This window comes from Ambystoma mexicanum, chromosome 6q (assembly GCF_040938575.1).
Source record: "Ambystoma mexicanum isolate Mex_15411 chromosome 6q, UKY_AmexF1_1, whole genome shotgun sequence".
Taxonomy (NCBI): Eukaryota; Metazoa; Chordata; class Amphibia; order Caudata; family Ambystomatidae; genus Ambystoma; species Ambystoma mexicanum.
The window spans coordinates 923,128,999-923,142,378 of NC_090937.1; positions in this window are offsets into that span (position 1 = coordinate 923,128,999).

Below are 13,380 nucleotides of genomic sequence, written 5' to 3' on the forward strand. Positions count from 1 at the left end.
TTATGGAATAAGACAACAATTGGACTACTGTGCTGGAATGGTGAAATTCACTATAAACTCACAGGAAGATCCAAAATAATTTCTAATGTACTTACTACAAGTACTGGAAAACAGAGACATACCTATAAATGAAATCTTCCAGATTTCATACATGTGGAAACATACATGCACTCTGTGCAACAATGTGACACAAGAACAAATCCCCAATGAGCGCTTTGTGTATGTAATAATACCTAATTGTAAATATGTTCCATTTCAGCAACTTGTACAAAATTCAAACCATGGTAGATTATGTACTACCTGCAATTCAGATAATCGCTCCACCTTACCAATACAAACACATAGTAAATACGTAATACTAATGCTTCTACGTTACAATGCAAATGGTACCAAAAACAACTGGAAGCTGACTGGATTCACACATGGTCAAGTATCTCTTGGTAAAAAAACCTTCACAACAATAGGTATAAATTACCACGCAGGAGCCACAACCAATGCAGGTCACTATACTGCATATATAAAAAAGAATTGTGGATGGTTCGAATGTAATTATATTACCATTACTCTAAAGCAGAGATTACCTGCAAATCTTACAAACGCTTATTTAATCTTCTTAAAACCAAAATGTATTAACTAACCTTACTTAAACATTAACTAAACTTTTATTAGAAAACTATAAACTGTTACAATATGCCAACAGCTATATAACTGCCCCAAGATTCTACAACAACTAAACAGATAAATAAATACCACTAAATTATATAAAAAAAATAAACTGTTAGAATATGCCAACTGGTATCTAACTACCCCAAGATTTTCAATAACGAAACAGATAAATCAATACCACTACATTATAACAAAAAATAGACAGTTAGAATACGCCAACTGGTATCTAACTACCCCAAAATTTTACAATATCCGAACAGATAAATCAATACCACTTCATTATAATTTCTTAAAACCAAAATGTATTAACTAAACTGTACTTAAATATTAACTACATTTCTATTAGAAAACTATAAAATGTTACAATATGCCAACAGCTATATAACTGCCCCAAGATTCTACAACAACTAAACAGATAAATGAATATCACTAAATTATATAAAAAAAATAAACAGTTGGAATACGCCAACAGGTATCTAACTACCACAAGATTTTCAATAACCAAACAGATAAATCAATACCACTACATTATAACAAAAAATATACAGAATACGCCAAATGGTATCTAACTAACCCAAAATTTTACAATATCCAAATAGATAAATCAATACCACTTTATTATAACAAAAAATAGACTGTTAGAATATGTCAACGGGTATCTAACTGCTCCAAAAATCTGCAACAAGCCAATATATAAAGCATTAGACAGAAATAACAAGTGAACACTGAAAACAAACAAATAGACTGTAGCATAACAAAAAAAGGTTCTTTTTTTAATCCAACATGGATTTTTTTTTCTCCCACAGACCCAATGATTTTAGCAACAAACACAGAAACTGAGCGAATTGCACAGTACACTGGTTTATAATCTACTAAATATGAGGGTCAAATAAAAAAAGTTGATTATTCAATGTTATAAGTTTTTACAAAATACCAATACTAACATGATCTTTTCTTTTATCACAGAAATAAACAAGAAATACATGTACTAAAGTTACTAAACCAAACATTAAGTATATTATATTAAGTACAACCATCACAGCAAATCACACCCATAGTGACTTACAACTTTGCTGCCTATAAATTTGATCTTGTCCATGCACCCAAGACTATAGACCCTGCCCACAACCACCACAGCATATCATACCCATAGTGGCTTATAATTTTGTTGCTTATAAATTTGTACTTGGATCCAAAAGGTATAAGCCACTATGGGTGTGATATGTTGCGGTGGTTGTGGCCAGGGCATAGAGTCTTGGGAGCATGGCCATATGGCCATGCTCCGAAGACTCTATGTCCTGGCCACAACCACTGCAGCATATCACACCCATAGAGTCAAACATTTTAACTATACCATGTGGACACTTTTAATGTCCGCGGACATCATGAGTGTTCTTAAAACAGTTTCAACTTTGCTGCCTATACATTTTATCTTGTCCATGCACCCAAGACTACAGGCCCTGCCCACAACCACCACAGCATATCACACCCATAGTGGCTTATAATTTTGTTGCTTATAAATTTGTACTTGGATCCAAAAGTTATAAGCCACTATGGGTGTGATATGTTGCGGTGGTTGTGGCCAGGGCATAGAGTCTTGGGAGCATGGCCATATGGCCATGCTCCGAAGACTCTATGTCCTGGCCACAACCACTGCAGCATATCACACCCATAGAGTCAAACATTTTAACCATACCATGTGGACACTTTTAATGTCCGCGGACATCATGAGTGTTCTTAAAACAGTTTCAACTTTGCTGCCTATACATTTTATCTTGTCCATGCACCCAAGACTACAGGCCCTGCCCACAACCACCACAGCATATCACACCCATAGTGGCTTATAACTTTGTTGCTTATAAATTTGTTCTTCGATCCCAAAGTTATAAACCACTATGGGTGTGATATGCTGCGGTAGTTGTGGCCAGGGCATAGAGTCTTGGGTGCATGGCCATATGGCTATGCACCATCGCAGCATATCACACCCATAGAATCAAACATTTCAACTATGCCATATGGACACTTTTAATGTCCGCGGACATCATGAGTGTCCTAAGAACAGTTTCAACTTGCCTACGAACAGTACGGACAGACATAGCGTCCTCAGGACACCCTCATTTCGTTTATTTACGAACATCCCAGGACACATAATGTGTTCTAAGAACACTTTGAACATGCTTGCGAACATGTGTTCTTAGAACAATTTGAAATTGCTTGCGAACAGAACGGACAGGCATACCGTCCTCAGGACACCCCCATTTTATTTATTGACGAAAATCCCAGGACACATGATGTGTTCTTAGAACACTTTCAGCTTGCTTGCGAACAATACGGACAGGAGTAGTGTCCTCAGAACACCCCCATTTCGTTTATTTAGAACATCCGTGTTGTCTGCGGACAAAGCGAACACAACAGGGGGGCCTACCACCTAAATAAATGAAACATTTAACCCATTTCTTACTCCCCCGCCCTCCCCAAACACTTTCACACAACAACACACTGTACTAAATAGTATTTTTCAACTAAGTTTCAACGCGCTGTCCGCAGACGTCCGTGAATCCAAGATGGCAGGCGTTCCCAAAAATCTGACATGTTTCATGCTCTTCACCGTCTAATCAATGAACACGTTGCATGTCCGTGGACAGGACGCAAGCCGATTGGCCAATCAGGACACCGTCCACGGACCGAACAGGGAAGTGTGTCCGCAGACAGAACATAGATATCACTAATTTTATGTGACCTACTTTTTGGTAATTTTAAAAAAAACTACTGGACGGATTTTCACCATATTTGCAAAAGCATGCTTTCGGGACCAAGCCGCTGCTCCTGGTCCAAATATGGTGAAAATCCGTCCAGCGGTTTGGGCTGTAGGTGTGATCAAAGTTTTTTCCCCATTCAGTCTATGGGAAAAAATAAGTTTTGCGACCCCCTATAACCTTGCCCCCCCTGGCCCAAACCTCACCAAACTTTGCAAACAAATTCAGAGTGACCCATATACTTTTTTTGCACCAGTTTGGTGAGGATTCGTCCAGGGGGAGTGAAGTTATAAGCCACCCAAAAAGGGCTCTTCCTATGGAAACAGCAACTTAACCATAACTACACAGCCACTAACGTGGCTGTGTAATTAGTAAACCACTCCTGTACTGATGAATGAGTAGCAGCCACCCACTGCAGGGGGTTCATTGTCTGCTCTGATTACTGATGCACAGTGACAGTTATATGCTCTTCCCTATCTCTACTCTTTCCACAGCCCCTGCTGGGGGTCCTCTTGGACAATCACCTTCGATGAAGGGAGGCTCTGGGGTTGGGGTGACAAGAATCATGTCACCAAAACAACCATTTGCTTGTTGATTCCATTTGGTTTCTTAGAAAATATAGCCATATCATCGGCCTGAAATAGGATAACACATTTCTTCCGATTTAGGTTAGGGGCATCGCAATGAAGGCCTTGGAAACAAAGAACCAATTAATTTAATTTATATATATATTGAAAACAATACCAGGGGGAGAACACACCATTGACAAACAGGCAATCAGAAAGAAATCAATACTTCCCCCCCCTTTACTGTACCTAACTCTGGCTTTATCCTGATGGTAAAATAACTGGATGAAGTGGGCATACAATATTAGATTTTCTTAATACCGCCCACAGTTTACACAAGTCTAAATTGTCAAATGCGGTTCAAAATCCACAAAAACAATAACAGAGTTTATGGAAATGGTTCTTTCCTAACAGTTACACATTGAAAACTGGTTCCACAGAGGAGGAAAACCTGAAAATTGCCATTTTCTTTCTGAAATCGCCTTGCAGTACAGATAATGCATTATTCTCATAAACCCAATCCTCCAGCCCGTCAAGCATGACTTTAACATGCATTTTTGCAGCTGCATTGATTAGTGCAATTTGAAGCTATCAATCTATTCCCCTTCTGAAATAGTGGGCCAATTTCAGTTGATTGCCACGAGGATGGGAATGTCCAGCTTTCATTTGTAATATTAAAAAAGTGGAAAGGAATGGGATAAATATTTAAGGTTCACTTTATATAAATTTGCTGGTATCAAGTCAAACCCTTGTGCGTTGCCAGATTTATGCCATTTAACTGCATTAAGTACTTCAATTGAGTCAAAAAACAAAGGTGGTGCATTAATAATAATCTGGTGCATGCTCTAAGGGATCATCTGAACCACCTGCAATCACAGATATCTTTGTAGATATAGTTTACCCATTGTTCTGCCTTAATAAGAAAGGCAGTATCTTGATCTGTATCTGAAACTCTAACAGAGGTTTCAAGGTGCCAACATTTATTTTGGTCTTTCTCTTTCACAGCCTCCATTATCGAGGACCAGTTATCATATTCTGCTGTCAGTTTCCTGTCACTGATAATGAATTTGTACTTTATTCGTAAAGTTCTGATATGGGCAATAGCTGAGAATTTGCCTTTTTTTTTCAATACATCCCATTGGCGCCTTTTAGCTGCCCTTCATTCAATATAAAACCATTTGTGTTCCCCCATTTTTCTGTGAACTTTGATATTCAAAATGTGTTATCGAGACTAAAGGCTGTATTAGTGTTCTTAGATTCATATACGTCACCTCAATATTCGTGTTTCTCAAAGGTAGATCGAAAGTGAAATAGCTCTCCAAAAGTGGGAAAAGTCTATGGCACATAGATCAGAGGCAATAATCAAGGTTACGACTGGACCACTCGATTCTCCCATTCTAACTGGGCATACAATTTCACTAGAAACAATTGCATGAGTATGAGAGGGACACCCTAAGTGACTTTTTAAGAAACCTAGGTCATAGATTCTCCCTAATCTGGCCACAACCACAAGGCTTTGGGCCATATGGCAACTCTTTAAAATTCAGACGAATATCATGTAAGTGAGTTCTAGTAACATTTCCTCTGAAGGTAAGATACAGTGGATGGTCAACTCTTAGTCCGCCATTGGCCACCCTGAGTCCCTACTCCAAGAATACCTTAGCTAACTTTAGTACTGCTGGGTGTACACTGGAATTTTCACTAGCCACTAATTCCAGATCTTTCCATACATTGTTCACATCATCACAAATACCCCAGCTGGTCAACATAGGTTGATATTGAACCTTCAAATCCCCTGCTAAAATAATGGTGCTGTCAGAGCACTACTGTTTAGAATGCACAAATATGTTAATAATATCCTCCTTAATCTCTATGGACTTGAAACTAACATTCAGTGTATTGTTCTTGTTTAAATGTTAAACAACAGGATTTTTATAGATGAATCAGCCATAACATGAGATTTTTCAACGTTAATACTGGTAAATACAAAACCCTTGAGGACCCAGATTGCTAACCCTCCAATAGGTCTTCCCTCAGGGCCTTTGTATTCCATCACTTTAAAGGATTGTCAATCCTTAGATGATGGCAATAAAGATCACATTTCCTGTAGAAATAAAATTGATCTTGGCTCAATAAATCTGTGCCAACCATTGCGAATTACCTTGGAGGCAAGATCAGCTATGTTCCAGGATACTATTATACTCTTGTTAACAAAAAGAACAGACATCAGGGAATATAGAATGTCTAGATAAATTGAAGGGACACATTATCAGTCCAAGGAAGAGATACCACATTAAAAACTCTGAACATTTGTATTACATACAGGCCTTTCTCGCGGAGGCCTGACTACAGGCTAAACATATGAACTCATCACAACCAAGGAATTGTTGTCAACTAGTAGAGGTATATGTTTACTGATGTTTATTGTAACCCAGCAGAAAGGTCCTAAGATCAATAGCAAGTAGGTATTCTATAAATTGCAAGGAAGCCTTAGTGAGAGTACATTCCATCATATCTGAAAGATTGATGAAAACAATCTGGGTGCTTTAACGACACCACTATATCCTTGCGGATGATGGACCAGCAACCTTTGGTTAGCTAATACATCCAGAGGATCTCTTTTAGACATGTTCAACGTTGGTACATTAGTAAAAAGAAAACAAGAACTGGTTTAATAAAACATTCAGTACCATCTTTCTGGATTATGGCTCCACTTCTGCTGTTCAGGAGCCCTATCCTTGCCTACATTTCTATGGTTATGGTTAGGAACCCACACAGCCTTTGTTATGGGCAGTCTAGTAATATCACCATTATTGTGTTGGTACTGTACCTTGGAAAAGGCATATCAGATGTAATGGGAAAACACAAAATTTAAGAGAGAGATGTTTGCAGCTAGCATGATTGGTGACAGAAAGGCTATTAAAGGCAAGTCTCTGGATGCTCACACTAGAGAGAATACAACCCACTAGGGAAGAAAGGGCCACATCGATCTTGTAAGGATAACAAGTTTTAATCTCATACACAGATGAGAGCAACAGCAAAGAACTCTGCTGCTAAGAACATTCCGCCAAAAGAGGGTATGGGCAGAGGCTTAAGAGGAGACACATCTTCATTGTGTCGCAATACATACAGTAGAAAACCTGCATGGCTGGTTGGTGTGTGCCTATATGGGATCCACCTGCCCCATAAGGGATGAAGGTCATTGGGTCCAGCCAAGTCCGTCCAACTTCTATCACGTGGAAGCTGCAGAGATCATCTTCTCACTGACGAAGGTCAAAGAACAAATTACCTACACTCCTAAAACAATGCCACTTTTTCTTTATACTGTGCACCTGGCAGGCTTTAAGACTGGCACAAAGAGGTTCTGAGGCACTCTAACATCCACACACACACATTGTACTCACTCCCTTCTGCACCATCTGGCTCCAAGGTCTCCACCCTTGTTTTGAACTATAATGCATCCCTCCCAGCACCTTGCAATATAAATCATATAATTGTAGCTCAAAGACGTGCAATGTCTGTCCTCTTTGAACATTGCAGGACTTGTTGCTTTGGGGTTGGTGGTGAAAGGGCACCAGGTGCCATGGAATTCAGAGATATTGAGGTTTAGTCAATTATATGGGCCTTAACTCGTGGTCGCATGGGGATGGGACAGGTCATGTTTGGCCAGTGTGAGATAACATGCATACCAGGCACCAGTCTATGATCGCGGCCTTGTAGGCCACATTCCTTGCGGCTAGAAAAACCTCTTTGCAGCACTGTTAGAACAATGAATGAGCTTTATGGCAGTTTTGGGGTGTGGGTTGTCCTCATGGGGGCTTGGACATGGCTGGAGATTTCCCTCATCTAGCAATTAGGGCCTAGTGCATGGAATGCTGGATTTGCTGTGCAGGCCTTGTCTCCATACTATTTTAACTAACATCTACACAGAGTGCACTAACATCTATACAAAATGGCAGTCTTGCTTGTGCTGTGTGCTACACTATGTGGGTTGTTTATATTGGGGTGGGGTCCTACCACTGTCCTCCCCCTTGGCCCATCATAGTGCTTTGAATGCCACTTGCCTTACTCTAAAGCACTGAGGGGGGTTGGACGGGTTTCGAAGAACAGAGAGAAATACATTCTTTAGTATTGTCAACATTCATTGCATTACAGATTTGGGGGCCAAATTTCTCATGTACAACATTCCGATCAAATACAATGGTAAGCTCTGCAACAAGCATACTTTTCAAAAACTTGACTTCTGTCCGTAACTCTAAAATTATGGGGTGGTTTTAGCAAACGACTGATGCAAAACATTTTGTTTTTCTTTTAAAAACATACAATAATTACAAGTTGATGGCTATGCAATAGGACATGTATCAAAAAAGTTAGGTGATAGAAGGGAAGTCCCGATAGAGTTGGCTTTATCTGATAAACATACTTGGTCCATCATTTCAGCATTATACTCGGACCCACGCTCACTTTGAAGTACAACAGACCTATTTGTTACTGTGATATCTTTGGCAATCAATTGCAGTTCACATACACGTTTGAACAGTTTGAAGAAGCATATGTACAGCCAGGAAGTACAGGATTGCTTACATTGCTGTGGTATCACCCAAGGCATTAACTTTCATAAACCTATCATGAAAGGTTGGTGAGAAGCACATTTAAAGCTAGCATCTATTTTGGGCAACATTAGAGTATCAAGTAAGGCAGAAAAATAAAGAGTGTCTCCTTAATTGTTCAAAGTTGTGTAAAACTCCTGAAGCATTGTCACAATCAGTGTAGATGTTGATAGTCTGATATTCCAATAATTTGCATTCTCTCGTTAATGCTACAAGTTCAGTGAACACATTGGGAAGTTGAGTGCTTTCTATTACAGCCTGGAGAGAACACACAGTATAGTCAAATACTACCTTGCATGTAATGTCACGAAAGCAAGTGCCGTCTAAAAATAGATTTGATCTGTATTTCATAAAGGTAAATTGAGAAGGGCTTTCCTGGACTTTGTGAGGGCAGATGGGAGATAGGGCCTCATTACAAGTTTGGCGGTCTGGATATAAGGGTTCCGGTAGCAGCATACAATTACCCTTTCCGGATCGCAAAAACTATGAGTCTGTCGGTAGGGGCTACCGAACTCCCAGCAGGCCTGACCCTACCAGCAGAGTTTTCACTGAAGCACCGGCACCATTAGCAACGGTGCTGGTGTTTCATTGCCCCCATTCCCATGAAGTCCTATTTGGACTTCCAAGGAATGGGGACTTACCGTTCCGTCGCTGCTAATTATATCATGGTAGCACCGGGATATCAGGTGGCGGCAACAGTATTATGGGGTCAGCGGTAGCCAGCCGCCTTCCAGCGGGATTTACTGCTGACCTCGTAATGGGGCCCTATGATACAATCATGCATCACTCTGGCTGCTGGGTCACGCAATAAAGAAGCAGGATTGCCAATAGGGCAATGAGTAACAGTGATGTGAGAAGAATTGAACAGAATAAGTTCATAATTTGTAATGCAAGATTTGGAGATATGCTTTAAGCAGCAGTGCTGTGACCATGTGAGGTTCTGCATCTGTTGATTAGTAACTCAAATCTTAGCATTCAGACAATTGTACCACTAAAGCAGCCACGGCTACAGACCAGAGACAGGGAGGCCTAGTGGCAATGGAATCTAGTCCTATAGCATACTAAATAAGGAACTAAAGAATCATATTGTTTGTGACAGAAGAGGGTGAATGATTTTTTGTAATCAATCCATCCTGCAGCAGTGGAAAGGTCCTGTGTAATTGCTGTGAATTCTTGTTTGGTTTTGGGAGACCGTGGTAGCTGTACAGAGGTAAGATTATGCAGTGGTTTATGAAGAGCAGCTTTATCCAATATCAATCGTCCAAAATACCAAAGCATATCCAGGAATGATCACATTTCAGTGATATTGGCAGTTCTACAAATGTTAACAATCACAGAAACATGGTTGTCTATCAGATGAGGTGTCCCGGAAGAAATGTGTGACCCAAATAGCATACCCTTGCCTGACACAACTTCAGCTTCTGCGATTAGACTTTACAACCTTTTGTGGGTAGGGAATTAAAAGTCATAGATAATCTTGGTTACAATCTTAATAAGAGGGTGAGGGTAGAGCAGGATCATGCACATACCGCACACACATTGATTTCCCAGTAAATATAATATCATCTAAATTCTTTTCAATATTTAGGAAAACAATATAGGAGACTCACCCTCTCCCTGTTGTAGCCTAATCCAGGTATGTGAATAACCTTGATATGTGAAAAACAGATATTGGCGATTTGGTTAGATAGGTATAGAAAAGAAAGCAGGACACAGATCTACAACACTAAGCATTAAGCTGAAGGATGTATACAATAGAAAATGAATCCCTGACCACTGGAAAAGAAGCCAGCACTACAGCATTTGCAACAGTCCTGCACAAACAGAGGTGTGTGCGGGTGTTTACCATGTTGTTGGACCCCTGCTGGATCTTAACAGTCTTTCTTTGGTGGCCACTCTTCCTTGGAGGCGGTGTCAGCACAAGTTAGGAACACTCAAACACCACACACTATGCCCAGTGTCGTGGAATGTGCGCAAGTGTTTACCATGTTGCTGGACCCCTCCTGGATCTTTACAGTCTTTCTTTGGTGGCCACCATTCCCTGCAGGCAACGTCAGCACAAGTCAGGAACACTCAAAACACCACCCGCTACACAGAGCATCGCGGACCGTCGCAGAGTATGCGCAATTGTTTACCATGTTGTTGTACCCCTGCTGGATTTAAAAGTCTTTCTTCCTTGGAGGCGGCATCAGCACAAGTCAGAAATCCCCAAACGTCACCCGCCATTTGGAGCCTCGTGGAGCATTACAGAGTGCGCACAAGTATTTTTTTTCATGTTTTTGGACCCTTGCTGCATCTTTATAGTCTTTCTTAGGTGGCCGCCCTTCCTTGAAGGTAGCATCAGCCCAAGTCAGGAACAATTAAAATGCCACCCACTACGTGGAGCGTCGCAGTGTGCGCAAGTGTTTATCATGTTTCCCAGGTGGCCCTGGGTTACCAAGCACTTTTCTCCAATGGACAGAGCAGGTACGTTTTTTTTTTCTTAAACTACGTTTGAAGGCATACAATACAATATGACATAACATTATCAAAAATGTTTAACGAAATTCTGAGCCTTTCTTGTGTTAATACCATTCAGTTAGTTAAAAGTCCCTTGCCTTTGCGATTTCCAAATTTCTTCCCACCCCTTTCCCCCACACCCTTCTGCCCCCCCCTGCTTTAACCACTAGTTCATGATACAGAGCTCAATGGACATGAGTTCTTTTTGTGACGATTGAGTCCAAATCTTCTTTTTGTCTGGTGGGCTCAGATGACGTGTGTTCCGGAGAAGATGAGGTTTGAAGAATTGGGATTCTCTGTCCCGCACCAATTTGTGGAAGGGATAGCCGACAGTCAAGAATGTTAGGTATTTTCCGACACTAAGAGCGCATATCTTCTCCATGGCCATAACTCCCCAAACCTTGATCCAACACGATGCTGATGTCGGGCCTACTTCATTTTTCCAGTTCTGCGCAAGGGTCCTTCTCGCCACCGACAACAGATGGGTGATGAGGGTAGCCGTTGCTCCTGACATTGCGTATTTTCCCTCTATGGGGAACCCTAGTAGGATTGTTTTCGGTGACACCAGTAATTCAACTACCGAGATGTCTTTTATGTGGCTTAATATTTCCTTCCAGTAGGCTAAAGCTTTAGGACATGTCCAACACATGTGGAATAGGTCTCCCCTCTCACCGCAGTTCCTCCAGCAGTTTGGTGAGTATGCCTTTGTGATTTTATGTATGCGGTTCGGGGACATATACCATCTGAGGCAAACCACGAGAGTTCCTGTGACTCCCATCTGAGCATGTCATACTGTAACTGTTTACATAGAGGTGTTATGTTTGCCTGATATAGCTTCTTTAGTTCGCTAGTGAGGTGGATCCCCAGTTAGTCCAGCGATTCCTCCGCCAAGATCACTGGGAATGTCCTTTCCAGCGCCTCAATCGTTTCCCTTCTTGTCGTGATATTCATGGCTTTTGATTTAGAGAAGTTTATGGAGAATCCTGAGATCTGCCTGAATTCCTACAGCTGGGTCATTGCTCTGGACATCGTTTCTTCCGGGTCTTTCATGAAGAGCATGATGTCATCCACGTACAGCGCAAGTTTGTGGTTCTCCTGACCAAACGTCACCCCCTTGATACTGTTGTCCTGTCGGATCTGCATTGCACATGGCTCCATCGCCATTGCAAAGATCAGGGGGGAGAGTGGACACCCCTGTCGCGTGTCTCTTCTAATCTTGATGAACTTTGTACTTTGTCCGTTGATCATGAAACTTGTCGATGGGTGTTGGTAGTTGGCCAGCAGCATCTTTGTAAACTCTGGGCCGCAACCGAAGTGCTCTAAGATTAATTTCAATTAACCCCAGTCCATGCTATCGAATGCCCGGGTGGCATCCAGGGTGGCCACTGCAAACGCTTGTTGTGTCCGTCGCCCCACATCAATGACGTCTCATGCTCTCCTTACGTTATCCTGCGTGTGCTTGTCCGTTATGAATCCCACCTGGTCATCATGTATTATGTTCAGGAGGATTTTCATCAGGCGAGAGGCGAGGATCTTCCTGTACATTTTTGTGTCGATGTTCAGCAACGCTATGGGTCGATAGCTTGTGCAGTTGTGGGGATATTTTCCCGTCTTCAAGGGCACTATGGTTATGGACCTCCCCATATCAGGTGTGACCCTCCCCTCTTCCCTAATTGCATTATACAGCCTTGTCAGCGGGCCAAGTAACTGAGTGCGGAATGTCTTGTAGTAACCATTGCCAAGACTATCGGGCCTGGTGCCTTGTTTGCTGGCAGTGCTGAAATGGCATCACTGACTTCTTGTGCCGAGATCGGGGCCCCGAGACTTATTCTGTGTTGCTCTGCGATCTGGGGCAGGGTGGAGGGAGCTAATGTAAGGGAGTTGTCATCCTGGGTCAAGGTTCCCGCTACTTAGGAGTTAATTGAAGCGCTTCATTATTTATTTTTTGTCCAGCTCTGCTGTGTGTGGTTTTCCGTGTGTGTCGTTCAGTAGTGCTATGTAATTCCGGGCTTTACGTTTTCTCAATTTTGCGGCAAGGAATTGATTTGCCTTACCCCCATTGATGTGATAGGATTGTTTTGTTTGTAGCAGAGATTGGGCAACTGGGTCCGCGGTATGGTTTTCCATTTGGGCTCTGAATTTCCGGAGCGCTCTCAGGGATTTTCTTGAGCGGCAGGCTTTGTGCTGGGTTTTGGCGGCTTTCACCTCCTTTTCCAACTGGTGCGTCACTGATGCCCTCTCCCTGTAGTATAACGCTGCCTGGGACATACATTCTCCACTGAT